Source organism: Pinus tabuliformis, chromosome 3_2 (assembly GCF_031772625.1).
Source record: "Pinus tabuliformis cultivar Carrire ecotype Pingquan chromosome 3_2, CPIR1, whole genome shotgun sequence".
Lineage (NCBI taxonomy): Eukaryota > Viridiplantae > Streptophyta > Pinopsida > Pinales > Pinaceae > Pinus > Pinus tabuliformis.
The window spans coordinates 1,061,922,426-1,061,941,410 of record NC_142302.1 but is presented as its reverse complement, the minus strand read 5'-3'; the positions used below and the strand labels follow the sequence as shown (position 1 = coordinate 1,061,941,410).

At 40.7% G+C, this 18,985-nt stretch overlaps 1 pseudogene; it reads right to left on the bottom strand.

The window, feature by feature from the left end:
• Window positions 1-11,458: 11,458 nt before the first annotated feature.
• LOC149184277 (glucan endo-1,3-beta-glucosidase-like) overlaps window positions 11,459-18,985 on the bottom strand; it is a 56,755-nt pseudogene continuing 49,228 nt past the window's right edge.

Below are 18,985 nucleotides of genomic sequence, written 5' to 3'. Positions count from 1 at the left end.
CTATGGGGTGCGATGGGTGAGAAATGACAAATGGCAGTGTCATTCCGCGAGGTGGAGAGGCAATGGAAGCTTCCAGAAACATCTCCTCTGACACTTGCCTCTTTGAATTCGACCAAGGATGAGTAAGAGATCATCAATCTCCAGGTGGAAGCAAGAACTATCAGAGGGAAGACACTAATCAAATCGCAAGCTGACTCACCTCCCTTATAGATATCTATATATGGATCCCTCATCCCAGAGATCCAGGGGCTGGAATTTTGCATATTGTAAGGAATTGTTATTGGTTTCTTGAGATAAACATCAGATTGCTGGGTGATCTAAGCTTTGTGTGAGGTGAAGAGGGGCTTCCTTGCTGAGAGGATGATGCTGGGTCAGAACATCTGGTTGTAACTCCCCTTGGCTCTTTCTTGTTTATCAATAAAAGCTATTCAAGTTTTCCTCCATACTCTTGTGTCATTTATATTTGCTGCATTTGTATGGTCAATGTACATCTGATCCTAGATTGTTTATGATTATAGATCCATGTTCTTGTATAGTGCTATGCTATTGTGATCTTACAGGTACCCTGTGAAGCTGGGCGTGCAAGGGAACAAGTAGCGAAAGACTAACAAGGAAGAGAGGAATCGAACCAGGAGATTAGCGCAAGACAGAGGTTGGACTTCTTTGTTCTTCTCTATCTATACTTCATAAAGTAAAAATGAAAGTAGCTTTACTTTGTTTGTTTCTAAGGCAGCTATCACACCATAGTGGGATAAGAAGTTCTAAGTAGACACTTTTCCCTGTAACAAAATAGCGACTCCGCTGGGGACGAATTAGTTTGTTTGTTTATCTTCGTTGTTGTCTATTTCATAAACTTATAGACGGAGTCTAAAGTCGTGCCAGGTAGCTTTCAAACTGCATTTGCTATGCAAATGCAAAGTAGATAAATGTCGCTTCAGTCAATCTCTGAGATTTGTTTATGATTTAAACAACTGATTCACAAACTCTCTGATTGCCCCTTGTGGTAGCTCTTAGATCCTCCTTAGATCTACCCCTAATTGTTGCATTACTAATTACATTTTGATCGGCCAAAACCCATGAAATGAACTGCAAACTGTGACCCGGAACCCATGCAAAGTCTCATTTTTGGCCCAGCGCAGGTACTGTTCTGAGAATCTGAAATTCAGCGCACTTCCCGAGTGTAGTAGGTGCGCTGCATTTCAAATTCCCTGTGTTACAGTTGCGCTGATCAGACTAGGCATTGTTCAGTTTTGGTTTTTGTGATTCATTCTTTCTAGTTCTATTCATGAATTTTGTTGCCTGTGATCAGTATATCTCTGTTTGAAACCCCTTTTCCTTGCTATTATTCTGCCTCCTTTGTACAAAAGAACTGTAAATGTTTTTGTGTGTTTGTTGAGTCATTTTCAGTTCTCCTTTGCAAAAAGTAACATAATCGCACTGTCGTCCTTTGATTTGAAAGTGTCGCAAGTGTCGTTTTCAATCATAGGAAAGAGTTTCATTATTGTAGATAGTCGATTATCCTGTTACTATTGTTTTTGGTCTGAATTTGTAATTTTTCTAGTGTCGAAAACAAGTATTCATTTCAAAATCATAAGGTGTTGTGATTGCCTCCATTTTTGATTTCGAAAAGAAACTTGTTGATAATTGTCGCTTGAAAAGAAATTCAGATTTGTGCATCAACTTTCTTTTTATCATCTACATACTAAGAAATTCGAAAACAAATACATGCATGTGTATTTGCATTTAGACAGTCTGATTGGTTTGATTTAGGAAAGTGCATTTAGAGTGTGCTCTTTGCTCTTTGTGAAAGAATTATGTCGTTCTTTCCCTAGTAGCTAGGATTTTCATTGCACAAAGAAGATAAAAAGATTGTTTATCATCTTAGATTGCATTTTATGAATTATACTACATCTCGTGGTGAACCTGAAAGGAAAACTTCATAAACAAGATCAACTATAAAATAAATTCAATGAATCTAACAACGCTTTGGAACCTAACGCACAACATTTAGAAGTCTAGGCTAGAGACGTATTCCGGCGTCGTAAAGCCTGGTAACTGTTGTTCTCACTGATGGTTGGGTGATTCCTCCACTTTGAGATGATAAGTGCCAGTACAGACTTGTGCTCCCACGTACCGTCAAGTATATTTTGGGAGACCACAATAGGCTTAATCCTTTATCCATAGGAAGCCGTGTCTGCCGCCCTATCGATCGCAATGCACTGAACACAGCATTCGGGAAGATTGACTGCCGTACCGTAAAAAGTATTCTGCAGTTTTTCGATTGGTTTGGTAATCCCTCTACCTAGATTTCCAGAGCAATCCCTTTCGTTCCTTTTCAGACTCTTCAACGGAAAAGGTCCATCTGAGCACTTGTCACTTCAGGCTCCTTAAAAATCGAAGGCAACTAGAGTCATCTTTTGTTTTTTCTCGACTCTTAAAAATTGAAAAAACAAGTTGTGTCAAAGCGTCTAAAATTTATTTTAAACGGAATATTCATCACCTTTTCCTACATTGATCTTGGGTTGAGAAAATGGAATCCACCAACCAAGGAATTCCCCTTGGGGGAAATCCTAGTCCCTTCTCCTCTTGGGGAGATGTTGGTGCACCCCATATGGCCACATTGTCGCTTCCAAGACTGACAATCGGCTTGCCTGTATGGCTCTTCTCAACCTCTGTTGTTCAGAACACCACAATTCCTGAACAATCGAGTCAGCAACTAGACGATTCAAGAGTTACCCACCAACCTTCTACTTCCTCCAATTCTTCCTCTCCTCCTTCCTCTTTGCTTGATGGGGCAGGTAAAGCCAAAATTCAAGTACCTGAGAAGAAGAAGGAAAAGAAGAAGAAAGAGAAGAAGAAGAAGGAGTCAAAAGCGAAAGGGGGCAACCAAGCGTCGTCTAGCGAAAATCCACACACTGCACTGACCAGGCCTAAATCGCCATGTGTCATTTGCAAAGGAGACCACTATCATAGAGATTTTCCTTGCATCCCTTGGATCTTAAGGGACTAGTATCCTCGTTTGCACAACCCGGTGTCGTCAACCTCTGATGATCATGTTGAAAACACACCGTCGACTAGTGAAAGTGAAGCCCCAGGACAAAAAGGAAAATATAGATTTCCTTGTAAACTGTGCGAAGGTGATCATGTCGTCCATCGTTGTCCCTTCTTAGAAGAAGCTAAAAGAGTTTTGGACGATCGTCCGGTTTCACTGTTACGACTTCCTCCTGGATATAAAAAACTCTTGCCGAGTCCATCACTAGTTGAAAATTCGGCTGGCCCGCTCAGGTGGTCGGCTGAAGCATCTATCATTGAAGACAAACCATCTTAACCCATACCAGACGAAATTCAAAAGGTCGAGGCGGCAGTTGACCCGGTCTTGCCTTCAAAGGTTCCATCTTCAGATGATACAGTCACCGAAGAGAACAAGGATGACACTGTCCAAATTCTTTTCGTAAGCACAGACTCCGATGAACATGGGGGCAACTTACCCGTTCCTTTACCGCAGGAAGGAAGTTCGTCAGAGTCGTACTCGACCGTCTATTCGGTCCCACCTCCAAGCAACCTAGTTGTCTCCTTTGACTGGAATCAACTAGGTAGACCCCATTTACCGGCTAGTATACCATTCTGAATCATTGTTCAAATATATAGAATGGTTATGGCCGGTACCACCATAGATGAAGGGGCTTCTGTGAGTATCCTTTCCTCGACCGCTTGGAAAGCGCTTGGTTCGCCATCGCTTTTGCCTGAGATAAGAAATCTAATGGGCTTTGACAAAGGAACCAGTCGACCGTTAGGGATCCTTCCCAATGTACCCATAACATTGAGAGGGAAAACCGTTCAAATGAACATAATGGTAGTTCAAGGACCCCTGGATTATAATCTACTCCTTGGACGAGACTATATTTATTACATAGGAGCGATTGTCTCCTCACTCTTTAGAGTAATGTGTATTCCGCACAAAGGAAGAGTGGTCAAGCTCGTAGACCAGCTTTCATTTCCCAGATCACACAGAGCAAATAGTCATATGCCATCCCTGAATGGTCTTTTCACACAAGAAATTTATCAATCCCTAGTCCATCCACCTGATGAGCGTGAGTGATTCGGGGGACATGACTGAAACCCAGGGGGCATGCACCCTGGTCTGCTTCGGCAGGAAAAATTCGGGTATAGGGTAGGTTTCCGCGAGAGTATATGACCTCCGTACTCCTGTCCGGGATTGGAAGAGAGAGTTAGACTGGAATAAGATTCTCTTGTCAAAGTTATGTGAGTTGGTAGGCATTGCCACTCACCTTTGTTTATTTCGATAAACATCGCCGAAGAAGTGTTTTGTTTACGTCGTAAATAGAACAATCTTTGGTAACCTGTAATACGTAGACCTCTCCCGATAAAACAAATGTTTTAACAGAAGGAAGAAGGGGTAACCTTGAAACTCTGTTTTATACCTGGGGGCATGCAAAACTTTTGGCGTGCAAGCGAAGAGTGACTATTTATTTTTTAAATTTGTAGGTCCTCTAACCCTTTAAACTCGTAGGATTGGTCGTTTCCTAACTTGCATAAAGGAAGGATGTGGGGCAAAACTCTAAAAATTTCCGTTTTTGTATATGAGGCGTTCTTATTATACGACTGGATTAATCGAGCAGTTTTAGCGTGGACTTCATGCTCGTTAAAAAATAAACATAAGCAATGAGCACATGTTCCTCCAGAGTTTAAGCTCATTAAAAAATGAACCAATTTCCGGTAAATAACCATCGTGAATGTAACACTTCAGCCTTTAAAGCCTTGGTCGTGTTTGCACCGTCACCTCCACTTTTACATTGGCCGATCATTCACCTCCATTTGATTGTTTACCCATTTTGAGGAACAGTTGCGAAGAGTGATCATGCTAGCCATCCTTGTAACACTGCCATGATTGGAATATTCCAAACCTTACCTGGAATCAGTTGCTACCCAATTTTATCACTCGTTCCTCAAAAGACGAGTCTCCTTTAAGCTCTTTTCAAATGACTCGTAAAATATGAAAATATTGCCGAGCCATTGGCCTCTCCAGCTCGTTAAATGGACCGGAAGTGCTATCCCTCCTCTAAATTTTAATCTTTTTGGACCTGAGGGATTATTACACAAAACGATCAAGCGCTTGTTTTGTTCAGCTCGTTAAAAGTATCGAAAATTCATCCCTTCTGTATTGTTTTATACTTTTTCGGACTTAAGGGATTAGATGATGAAAAAGGAATTTTGGAGTTTCCTTTATGTTACTTTTAATACTCTCTAAAATTGAAAAGGACCGAGTTATCTTTGTCGTTAAACTCGTTAAAATTTTAATAGCGACAAACTTGTCTATAGATGAGAACGAGTTTCAATATCGCTAGGCTCGTTAAAACATAGCGATGGGTTTGCCCGAAGGGAAAATTATAGAACAAGCATATGTTATCCTCCTCAAGCTTGAAAAAAATAAAGAGGTACTCATCAGCAATGACTGGGGAAAAATTGGGAAGAAAACTTGAAGAAACTTTGTTGGTAGCAAGTCGCTCTTGAACATGACACTTTCACTCTGCATCCAAGTCGGGTTGGGTTGTTTCATTCACCGGTCACATCACCATGGTCCCATCACACCATCCACATTTGGGGTTAATGCTACCAATCCATCACGTCAGTGTCGCCGATATGTTCAAGAGAAGTCATTCAGAGAATTCACCTGTGTCTCACCCGCTACAATACATTTATACTCCATTCTTTCATGACCGCCACCCTGAACCTTATATCACCAGATCATTTTCACCTCCATTAAAATCATTTGCTCTGTTCCGTGTCATTGATGTGGGATTCATTAAGGCCCTCATGTGACGGATCGCTTCTTGTCGACATCAGCTGCTTATCCAAGAAGTCGATCTAGGAACACCCCATTCAGTACTTTGAAGCTTGCATGCCTCAATGGAAAGTTTCTCACTTCCAGCGACAAGTTTACATCAATGGCCTTCGACCGAAATATTTTGCATGGTGTTCGATGCCAAGTCCTTTATTCACACCACGTGAACTGTACTGCAGTACCTTGAGGGTCATTATAATTATCGGTGATTCCTCTCGCGCCTGTTAACAGCTTACATCATTGGCTGGTAATCAGGCGATGTCTTTCCATGTTCGACTCCAGAACATCTCTCACATGGATCGACTTGTACTTCGAGTGAAGATCGAATGAGATTGAAGACCCCAGATCTAGTTTAATCCATCCGGGCTGCGATATATATTCAGGGAAATAAAGACATTAAATGTACATTGTTGCTACATAGATAATCATCCAATCAAAGAGATGATGGCTCTACCAGAATCATCAGTCTACACTTAGACGATTGTCTATCCTATGTACATGAAAATGAATTTATAAAGCTGAGCGTGGGAATGCCCGCCTCAACTAGATCATGAAAATATTATGAAGATAATGTATTGTATTGTATTGTATCTTATTACAGGTCTCCTCCCAGCTTGAAAGAACTTCGGATCCTCATGATAAAGCATTTCACCCGACATCAAAAAGATTAACAACCTCATGCTTTACGGGGCAACTGTTATAGACATTTTTGGGCACTACAACCCCAAGCATGAAATGTCCATAAACCAAGGGCTCCTAAGTCCCTAAAAGTGTTGTTATAACCCCTAAAGGAACAAGGTCAACTGATTACAGCTTCTCCCAGAAGTTCTCCATGAAAGACTGCTCAGAATTGGTCAAAACAAGATCATTTCAGCTGCTCCATAGGCTAAGTGTGTTGCATCTCACCTAAACACACTGTGTGGGTGCGTTGCATTTCAAAAATCCCTTCTATGGGGTGCGATGGGCGAGAAATGACAAATGGTAGTGTCATTCCGCGAGGTGGAGAGGCAATGGAAGCTTCCAGAAACTTCTCCTGTGACACTTGCCTCTCTGAATTCGACCAAGGATGAGTAAGAGATCATCAATCTCCAAGTGGAAGCAAGAACTATCAGAGGGAAGACACTAATCAAATCACAAGCTGACTCATCTCCCTTACAGATATCTATATATGGATCCCTCATCCCAGAGATCCAGGGGCTGGAATTTTGCATATTGTAAGGAATTGTTGTTGGTTTCTTGAGATAAACATCAAATTGTTGGGTGATCTAAGCTTTGTATGAGGTGAAGAGGGGCTTCCTTGCTGAGAGGATGATGTTGGGTCAGAACAACTGGTTGTAACTCCCCTTGGCTCTTTCTTGTTTATCAATAAAAGCTATTCAAGTTTTCCTCCATACTCTTGTGTCATTTATATTTGCTGCATTTGTATGGTCAATTTACATCTGATCCTAGATTGTCTATGATTATAGATCCATGTTCTTGTATAGTGCTATGCTACTGTGATCTTACAGGTACTCTGTGAAGCTGGGCGTGCAAGGGAACAAGTAGCGAAAGACTATCAAGGAAGAGAGGAATCGAACCAGGAGATTAGCGCAAGACAGAGGTTGGTCTTCTTTGTTCTTCTCTATCTATACTTCATAAAGGAAAAAAGAAAGTAGCTTTACTTTGTTTGTTTCTAAGGCAGCTATCACACCTTAGTGGGATAAGCAGTTTTGAGTAGACACTTTTCCCTGTAACACCATGGTTGAAATGTCTTTCTCTTCTAGCCCAAATTGAAGTTCTTCCAAATGTTTTGTTGCTTCTTTCCTCTGGCTGGTGGGGGTGTTGGCGACTTTCTTTATCCATTCTTTGAGTGCCTTCTTAGTGTTCTTCATTTTTTCTCCCATACAAAGCTAGGGGAGCCTAAGACGTCTGTTTTCCATGCTATTTGTACAGTTTCAAGAAACCCCTCTCTTTCGACCCAGAGAGGACTGAATCTGAATGGGAGAGGACTGAGATCTTCTTCCTCCTTTATGCGCAGGAGGATTGGCTTGTGGTCCGAAGTTAGTTTAGGAAGGATCTTGGAGAAAACTATTCTATTGTCCATCATGATTGAGCTGCTGGCGAGGAATCTGTCTAGCCTTGCTGAAATATGATGTTCCCCTATTCTATTATTTGTCCAAGTGCATGCTCCTTTCACTGGCTTAAAGTCTACTAAGTCCCATAACTGGATGATATTTTCCACAGTGGAGAGGAAGGGATCTCTTGTAGAGGATCCGCCTCGCTTTTCTTTAGGATCTAGGATTATATTCAGATATCCTCCTATGATAATATTCGTAGGGTTGCAATGCTCTAAGTAATCTGATAGGGTCTTCCAGCACTCTCTTTTTTCCTCGTAATGCACCGGGACGTACATGTTAAACAAGTCTAGTTTAGCATTGCTTGCTGTGTGCCATAGTTCTGTGTATATCCAATGTTGGGACTCATAAAATCTGCCTAGAGTGAATAATTTCCTAGACCAGAATGTGCCTATTCCTCCAGCCGAGCCTCTTGCACTAATTACCTTCCCCGAATCAATTTTCCATTTTGTGTTGCTGGTGTTAAGAAGGGTCTCCCCTTCTATTTTGGTCTCTTGGAGCATGAGTATGTCTATGGGTTCCATTTTCATTAAATCTTTGATGGCCTCTGCCTTAGTGGGATTTCCCAAACCCCTGCAGTTCCAAGAGACCAGATTCATCATTTACAGCTTGTTGGTGTGGGACCTCCTCCCTTGGGGGCCCTTGGTCTGGTATTCCTTCCAAGTGTCATTTCAATAGTAGCTTGACTTCCGAGGGTTTTTTGCCTTTCTGATTCTTCTTCCCTAGCTTCCTTGTTTGATCTCCTTCCGGCTCGCTTGGATGGCCTTTCAAAGGTCTCATCATCCGAGGAGCCAGCATTTTCTATCTTCTTCTTCTTCTGTTTAATTATATCCGCATATGAAGGGGAAGAGTTATTACTTGGGTTCAGATTTGATGTGTTACCTGGATCTTGAAAGTCGTTGTTGTTTAGCTAGGGAGGATCTTCTTGTTCTGTCTCTAGTGGCTCTGAGGGAGGTGTGAGAGATTCGAAGGGGTTTTTGTCCTCCACTATGCTGGTGACTTCCTTGTTCCCGGTGTTCTGATGACTTTCAGTTTCTTGCCCTGATTTATTCCCTATCTCCTTGCCTTTGTTTTTTTTGTTCTACCTGTTGTTTGCTGCTTTCTTTACTTGCTTCCATTGTTCTCCTTTTTCTCTCTCTGTAGTTTCCTCGTTTTTCTTCTTACAGTATCTTGCAAAGTGTTCATATTCGTGGTAGTATCAACATTTGAAGGGAAGCTGCTCATAGTCGAGCTCTTGAATATGCGTCCAGTCCGCCACCGAGAGCTTAATGGCTTCAGGAAGCCCGATTTCTAGGTCGACCTCTACGCAGATTCTCGCATAGGAGTATTGATCCTTCGTTGGTTCCTGGTCTATATATCTGCCGAGAGCATTTCCGATGGATTGCAGCGAGTTATAACTCCAGCAATGGAGGGGGAGGTGAGGAAGGTGCACCTAGACTGGCAGCGTTGTGGGCACATCTTGAGCTGGATCGAAGTCAAGGGACCATTTGTTCAAATATATTCCTTGAGGGCCCATAAAATATGGCCCATTTTTGAAAATCAAGCTTCTATCTTCTCCATTTTCTAACACGAACACAAAAAAACCCTTGCCCACGAAATAGCTTTTTATTCCTTCTTTGACTAGGGGGGTCCAGTTACGCTTTACCCAATCTTCAACGGCTTTCGGGGAGGGCCATAACCCTATAAATTGGCCGATTAGTCCTCTTTCGGCGAGATTCAGTGCTGATCTGCAAGTGTCTTCCACCGGTAAAGACACCGTTGGAATAATTCCTATTTTTTTGACGAACCTGAGCTGAGGTCCAGAAGACTGGCATTTTCCTGAGGCTGCAACAAGGGACCTGAACGCTTCCAGTTCAGGAGGAGGTGAAGGAGAGTCTTCGGAACCAGCACCATGTTCCATGGCAAAGGAGGTCGCCCTCAAGGAGGAAATAAACCCGTGCTAGGCCGTAACGGAGCCCCCATGTGAGGGCACTGCAGCCTCCAGCGGAACCGCGGGCCACTGCCTGCCAGAACCGCGCGAGAAAGAGTTAAGTATCATTGCGATTGCCTGATGCGAACCCTAGAGGATTTGCAGAGTGTTCCAGTCTGAATCAATGCAGTATCAATCATCATTCAAACTATTGACAAGATTGTATTCCTTCATCATTACCAACTAATTACTAATAGACAATTACATACACATATAAAAATATAACACAACAATTGTAACATTGAAAAACATTATCATCCAGATCCAAACACATAAACACACAAACCACTCAAAGCATCCAAACAAATATGTACAAACCATTCAACACAAGAAACACACACTAAATTAAAGAAGAGAATCATATGGTCGTGCCAAGCAAAAAAAAACATAATGTGAATTTTGAAGTTAATCTCAAACATATACCTAATAATGATAATCTAAAAATGTTGTCCTTAACTAGAACGAGCTTATATCAATCTAACACTGGACCTATCATGCACCAAGAGGGATCAAATCCCTCGAAGTGAAAACATTTCCTCAAATTATACATTACAAAAAAACAGGTTTGCAGCTCGATAGATTTGATCCCTCTCAACACATGATAGATCGAGTATTAAATAGATCTAAACTGGTAAATAATCAATTGTGTGGTTTTCAAATGTTTCATTTTAACTGATCATCACTTCTTTTTGTTTTAGATTATCTATAAATAAATTTCATTCGAGTTAGCCATTAAAAATACCTTAATTCATGGTATTAGCTTCGTGAAGGTTTGATATCTCAATACAATGTCTATAATTCATCCTATATCATTTTAATTAACAAAATAGAACAAGGAATTTACGTAAATTATGGATTTATAACAATTGTGCTGTCAATATCCATGTAATATTTTGGTTTTTCCTAAAGCAACTTCAATCCTCATTACACATGACTATCGTGAAGTAGCTACATGTAGAATTCCGTAAATTCAAACAATTTATGAGTCGTATGAGTTGGAAAACTACATAGGCGTGTATTGTATATGATAAATTCAGTTAGTGTAAATTCTTGTGGAATATGCATCTATTTTGGAAAAGAGAGAAACTTTGGAAGCATGTTTTTCATGAATTCTCAATCATAGTGTTATTTAATTTTGATTGAGGACTCATATCCCAGTGTATGATTTTTAGGTTCTCAAATCCGAGTATATGAATTTTAGGTTGCCAGCTTCAGCGAAAGCTTCATATAGATATTTGCTTTGGTAAAAAGTTATGGAAGTCTGTCCGGATAGTTTTAATTGATAATCACTCGGTCTGTTACAAAACGCTCAAAATTACTTTAAAAAACAAAATGCAAAGCCTAAATTTATATTCCAAAACGATGTAATATCAACCTCTTGGACATTTTATTGTTCTCAATTTATTCTAGATGTAATGACCATACATGTATCTTATTAGATGTATCACTGCATGAAGACAAGGACTTGTACACATCGACTCCGGTCACATGTGTAGTGGATTTGAAAACAACTCATGCTGAAAAGTTAACAGAGTATACAGGCTATTCATTAGGGTAGAACAGTCTGAAGTGTTGCTTTGTGTCGTCGCCTTGCTTCAAATCTTCGTTGAAGAGTGCAAAAACATAGGTCTCGATGCTCATTCCCGGCTTCTTGGGTGTTCCTGCACTCGATAATACATGTTGAATGAGATTATTGTTATAAGCCTAAGCATTCTCAACCGTGCCCACATCCGCGCCAGCAGCAGGCCATCCACTTTCAATAATGATGATCGGGATGCTGGGATATCCCAAGGATTCCATGGCCGACAAAAGAGTATTAACGATGGCATCGAACAAGTTGGTGTAGCTATGATCTCCATCTTGCACCACCATAGACTTAGACTTAAACAGAGCGTAACCCAGTGATATGTCGTTCCTGTCACCGATGTAGCTGAAGTATGGATAGATGTTGGCCATGAAGGGACCCCCGTTTTGTGACACCAATTTGAGTATTTGGCTCATCGTCTACTTCATATCGTCTACGAAGACTCCCTTAGACGGTGGGTGGTCGCTGCTCACATCCGTCTTGTGTGTTGTAGGTAGAGGCCTTGATGTTATTCTGCATATTAGCGTTCTCGATCGTCGTTTGAATGTTGTTTATTGTAGAAACAAGATATGATACATATTGAGAGCTAGGCAAAAATTCGTTGCCCACTGCAATGTATTTGATATTGGTGACCGGATACAAGGGCACAATGTTGTCGTTAATGTTGAGATTAAAGAAGAAATGTCTTAATGGAGAAATCATTCAAACCAAACTTTAAATTCAGAGTTTGTTCCTGTTTTCTAAAGTGTTGTTTCAACTTCCCTAATTGTGTGTATATTATATATTTCTCATGTAATGAATGTAATGCAGAGCGTGTTCTGCATAGGCAGTGTTTTGCATAAGCAGTGTTCTGCATAGGCAGTTTCCCGGTGGTGTTCCACACGTGTGAGCTGCTCAGGTTTAATTCAATAAATTTGATTCTTATATTTTTGACATGGTACCAGAGCTATAGGGATGAGAATGGCCTGTAACCCTGAGTGGAGTCATAAATTTGACCGGTGCAGTTGGACGGCAATTAGCACAGGATCCATATGGCGATAGTCGCATCGATTCAGCTCTGGCCTTACGCGATTTTAATTCTCCAGAACAGCGCGAGTTGACCATTCTTAGATCGCGTTGACTGTGAAGTTCACCTGCGAGTTGGAGTCAGCGGTGTGAGGTGGCCAAGGCAGATGCTGCAGTGGCAATGGAAAACTATTGTTTCAGAGGGTGATCAAGCAGAGGCCGCCGTGGATTGGATCCATTTTCTTTTGGATCGCTATGCAATTGGAGCCACACTTGGGAATTGAATATATTTTCTTTTGATCATTGTGGGGCTGCCATGGAGGAGGCCGCAGGAGGCCAGAGGGCACCGCGATTGCTGTGAAGGAGGCCGAGGCTACCAAGGAAGAGGCATTTTTGTTGCTGCTGCCTGCGTGGTAATTTCTGTTGTTTGTGTGAAACAGCGGTTGCTACACGCTAAACTACGATGACGGGAGTATCATCATAAACCTCGCGAGTCAATGAAGTTTCAACCTTGATTCTAGATACCAATTGAAGTACAAGAGCCAAATTTTGGGCGAGATTCACACCGATGCGATCAGGAAATTGACGGGAGTTGAACTACCTAGTGAGAAGAGCCCGTGATGTTTGAGGCCAATGCGAGGAGTGAATTGCTAGGTGATAAGCCTGTGGACGCATAGCAGAAGCGTGGTGCCTGATTGGGCTGATAGAGGTACGTGGAGGCTACAAGGAGCTTCCCAATCTTGGCTATAGCAGCAACAACAACATTTTTTTTTCTCTTAGTTGTTGCAGCTTGAGCAGCGAGCGTGAGTGGCCTGTGGTGTGCAGAAGGAAACTGTGGTAAGATACAGAACTATTGCTCAGATCAAATCAATTTGTGTTGCATGAGATCATAGCGATTTGCGCTGCAAATATATTGTTGAGATCAAACACAACGCAGCCCATAGTTGGAGGAACCTCATGGGACATGAGGGATATTTGAATTCTTTTTAAAATTAGGTTTCTAAATTAACAGTTTTTTTTCAATTTAATTCTTTAATTAAAAAAAAAAAAGGAGGGGCGCTTTATTTGATAAAGTAGGCGATTGTTTTTTTTAAAAGAAGGAATTGAAGTGATCTTTTAGCAAAAAGGAGGATTTGGGCTCAGTTTTAATTGAAGTATTCATTGGATCTGGGATTTGCAGTAGCTTTTAAGATCTGGGGTTGTTTTTTAAGTTTATGAGGATGAAGTTTCTTTTTATTCAAGATGACTAATCAGTGAGCAGAATCATACCTCAATGAGAATAACAAGCTATATTGATCCAATTATTTTGGTTGGAAATTTAAGCTGGAGATCCTGCTTGAGGGACACAATGCATGGGAAATTGTGAACAATGATGAGGTGAAGCCAAACGTGCTTACAGGAGGAACATCAGCAACAATCCAAGACTGGGACAAGCGAGAGACTAAGGCAAGAATGCTCCTGAAATTTTCAGTCAAAGATTGCATTATTCTCCATATCCGTGATTGCAAGACTGCACTAGAAATCTAGAAGACGCTCAAGGATCTCTATGAGGTCAACAACACCAGTCGATTGTTGTTCTTGAAGAGAAATATTCTCTCCATCAAGATGGAGGAGAATGAGACAGTTGTAGCATTTATTTCACGGATAAAGGAGCTCAAGGACAAGCTGGGTGACATCGGTGAAGCTTTTCAGATATAGATTTGGTCACAATTACCATGAATGGTATGATTGACGAGTATCAGATGTTCACCATTGGCTTGAATGCAAGAGAAAAATCCCCCGCATTTGAAGAATTGACTTGGATCGTCATGCAAGAGGAGGAAAGGCGGTTGACTCACAAACCTCAGAGTTTAGATCTCGCCTTAATGGTGAAGAGGAAGCCCTTCAAAGGAAAGTCGAATGTAGCATAGAAGAGTAGTGCAACCCTGCAGAGAAGGATGCCCCCACCTCAAGGTACGTCTTCCAATAGAAATGACTTTGTGACCAAATGTTTTTATTGTGGTAGAACTGGCCATATAGCCAGATATTGCATGAAGAAGAAGCTTGATGAAGGCCAGAAGAGACATAAACATCATGAGGGTCATTTTTTTGATGACGAACAAATATAACCTCAAACTGTTCATATCTCACTTTCCGTTTTCAACTAAGGATGATGAAGCATATACCTGGTTTTTGGACTCAGGTGCATCCATCCACATAACATGGAACAGACAATGGTTTGGAGACTTCAAAGAGACTAGCAGTGGAGCAAACATCTATCTTGGTGATGATAGAGGGCACCAAATCAAAGGTTATGGTAATATTCCTGTTGTTTTTCTTGATGGAAATATTAGACATATTCATAATGTAATGTATTTACCTAAGATAAAAAAAGAATATGATCTCTGTCTCTACGATAACTGTTCAAAATATCCAGGTACAATTTTATAAACCATATTGTGTTATTAAGGACTTGTTGGATCATATGAAACCTATTGCATCAGGTATTCATGTGGGAGGATTGTACAAGCTAAATGTCAAAAGTGCACCACATCATGCATTGGCATCATCTGCCATGACTACAGTAGACTTATGGCATCAGAGGTTCGGCCATATTAACTTCAATGATTTGTTGTTGTTACAGAAAAAAGGTACGGTCGAAGGTCTTCCTATTTTAAAGCCTGTCCACATTGATTGTGATGAATGTGCACTTGGAAATATGCACGAAGATGATTTTCCTGTGAATGTTGATAGAAGAAAGAGAGATACACTTGAGCTGGTACATACAGATTTATGCGGGCCTATGCAGACAAGGTCATAAGTGGTGCATACTATGTTTTACGGCTTATTGATGACTGTACTAGATTTACTTGGGTGTGTTTCCTCAGGATGAAGAGCCACACTTTTTAATACTTCAAGGAGTTCAAAAGTATGGTTGAAAAGTAGACAGGTAAAAGCATGAGGATTCTCCGCTCGGATCAAGGGGGAGTGTACTAGAAAGCTTCTGTTCTCAAATACTGCAAAGATCATGGGATACAACAAAAGTTTATAGTACCCCACACTCCTCAACAAAACGGGGTTGTAGAGAGGAAGAACATAACTCTTGTGGATTGTGCTCGTAGTATGTCAAAAGGCAAGAAAATTTCTAATGGTTTTTGGGCTGAATCAATTAATACTATAGTATATCTAAACAATAGGAGTCCAACAAGAATTTTATATTTCAAAACTCCCTTTGAAGCTTTATTTTTCTATAAGCATGCAGTTAAGAATTTGACAGTTTTCAACTTTAAAGCCTTTTCTCATGTCCCAAAGGAAGATAGAAATAAACTCGATTCAAAGACCATCAAATGTATTTTTGTTGGGTATTGTACATAATTTAAGGCTTACAAACTGTTTAATCCCTCTACTCATAAAGTTTTTGCAAGAAGAGATGTAGTGTTTCATGAACAGGTTAATGATGGAAGTCATGAGAGTTCTAATAAAGAATGGCACGTGCCCTTGTTGGTGGAGGAAGAAAGTGATGAATTATGTGACAACAATGAGCAACAATAGTAGAAGGAAGGGAAAGAAGATGGTGTAGTTGTCAAGTCAAGTCCACAAAAGGATGACCAGACAAGGTTTGAAGCTACCCCACCACTCAGGAGATCAGGTAGGAATATTCAATTACCAACAAGATATAGGGAAAATGCTTTTATAACTAGTATGATGAATGTTGTTGAACCCTCTAGTTATAAAGAAGCTAGTCAATATAGTGAATGGAGGGCTTCTATGGATGTTATACAGTAATTTGTCACTGTCCTCATCTCAGTCCCTCTGTTGTGTCATGTTTCAAATAAACATGTTCATATCTTCCCACCAATGTATGAAGATTAAGAAAATGCTCTCTGATGCTGCAAATTGACCCTCATTCCCTAAGTTTTTGTTTCGTCGCGAGTAAACAATTAATAGACGCAACGATCCCATGTCATACACAGTCTCATCACGACCCCGTCACAAGTGTACATCTGTTTCCCATGACGGTCAGATTTCTAGCCCCGGCGCGAGGCTATTAGCTATATATCGCGACGATGGGTCTGCGTGCTTTGCCTCCTAGTGATGACGTCGCATAGATTTAGTTTACGGCTAGCGACAATCCATATTGGGAAAATTTGTTCCAACAGTCGACCTTCTGGATGTCTCTAGACCTAGTTGTTGGGTCAGTTTGGGTCGCCCTTCCCACTCTAGGATGGTAGTTCCATCTTTTGTGCTACCTTCCTTTTGGATGAGCTCCCTCTCCCTCATTTCATGGAGACTCCTTCTTCTCTAAAAGAACTCACCTTTGTTATGATCTTCTAGTTCTTTTGGTTGGATAGGGCTGCTAGTGCTTTTGAGTTTGGTAGATAGCTTTGGTGTAAGTGTGATAAGTGTGGGGTTGCTAATAGTTTTTAAGAGGTTGTGGAGTGCCCTTAACTTTGTATTAAATCTTGTGAGTGAGAGAGAGATATTGTTATGTTGGGAGACCCATCCTTGAGAGTGAATGCTTGAAGAAACATACTAGCTGGACCCTCCGAGAAGGCTTGCGACGTCAAGACTTGGTTGTAAGCTTTGCTCTTGATTCATTATTAATACAATCAATGATGATTTCCTATGTCTTGTATGTAATTTACTTGATAGCTCATGATTTCTTGACTTTATGAGTAAATATATCATTGTTGTTCTCGGTTATGTGCTCTTCTAGTTTTTTGTGGTGTTTCAGGTTGATTACTCATTGAGGAGAAGAAACAGAAGCTGGAGCAGCACAGCGGAACTTCATCAACCACTGGTTTGAGGTAGGCCTTCAACAATGACTATTTAAGGGAATCAATTGTTGTTTTGTCTTTGTTGTGACTAGACCCACTCTAGGGCTAGAGGGGTTGCCTCTGTCCACAGAGGGAACACTTTTCTACTTCACAAGTTGGTGAATCCACTAGGGAGTCCTTCGTATGTTTTCCTCTTGTTTTCTTTTGTTTGGTTTTAAGGTGTCTCTTGAATTTTGGGGTTAAACCATCAGTCTTTTGGGTTACCTGGGTAAGTCTTGGAAATACATTTATTGTTTATAAGGATAGTCTGGTCTTTGTTTCAGAGTTTTCATTCATTCTCCATTGTTTTTAAGTTCGTCACTAGAAAAAGCTTAACAGTCGCACTGACGTTGCCCTGTATCTATTTTAAAATTTTGTGCATCACTAAATCCTGTCGTACAGTCACGACGATTCCTGAAATCGGCACGTCGCGGAAGAGACGTGTACTCTTACGACGACATCGCTCTATTGCTACGGCTAGTGGCTGATCGTCCCTAGTTGCTGGTGTTATGCCCATGACGATTCCTATAGGATTGTTTTTTTCAATTCTACCTCCTAAATTTACTAGTCTAGTTAATCCCTTGCTGTCTTTCTCTTGCCTATCAGTTTGTTTTAATTGCTTCTGGTTAAGGTACTTGCTCTTTGGCTTCATTGAGTGAATCTTGTATTTTTGGCTTTGTGGCCTAGCTTTTTCAAGTTTTGAATTATTTGGCTTGGTTGCTTGTCTATCCAAGGTTCATCCACAGCCATCTTGTTGGTTTGCTTGAGATTTTTTCCATTGCTTGTTTCTTGCTGGTTGATGCTTAGTGTTAATTATTGAACCAATTTTGATATTGATTCTATTTTTCACTGCCAGACATAGATTACAATTGTTGGAAAAATCGATTCACGCTTGCTTGTTTGTTTCTTTAGAATTCAAAGCTATCAAAATCAAAAGATTGCATTCATTTAGTATACGAAAGTGAAAGTACATTTGCATTTCAAGTTTTCATGTTTGAGAAATTGGAAGGAAAACTTTAAAACTGTCATTAGTAGTATCGATGCACTGTAGGAATTGATGTGTTTATGCATTGTGTCTCTTAGTGATTGCATTTGGTGATCTTGGTTTTGTCTTGGCCTGGGAATGATCTCTCTACCTTTCTATAATTTGGTGTTCATCGAAGTGAAAGATGCTTTACTCAGTCTAGTTGCATCCTTGGTTTTGATATACATACAGTAAGGCCTGGAAATTGAAACATAATTCAAGATCAACTCTAAAATGAATTGAATGAACCTAACAATGCATTGGAACTTAACGCACATTATTTAGAGGTCTAGGTTAGAGACGTGCTCCGGTGTCGTTAAACCTAGTCACTATTTCTCTCACTTAAGATTGGGTGATTCCTCCTTCTATGACTCAATAGCTCCTAATACGGACTTGCACTTCCAGTACCATCGAGTATATGTTGGGAGACCCCACTAAGTTATCATCCTATATCCTTAGGAAGCTGTGTCTGCCGCCTTGAAAACCATAACACACCGAACACAGCATTCGGGAAGATTTATTGTCGTATGGAAAGTCCTTAGTTTACATATGATCGTCAAGGTGTATATGCAATTTTGTGGGTTCTTTGATAAACCTTTTGCCTAGTTCTCCAGAGTAGTCACTTTCGT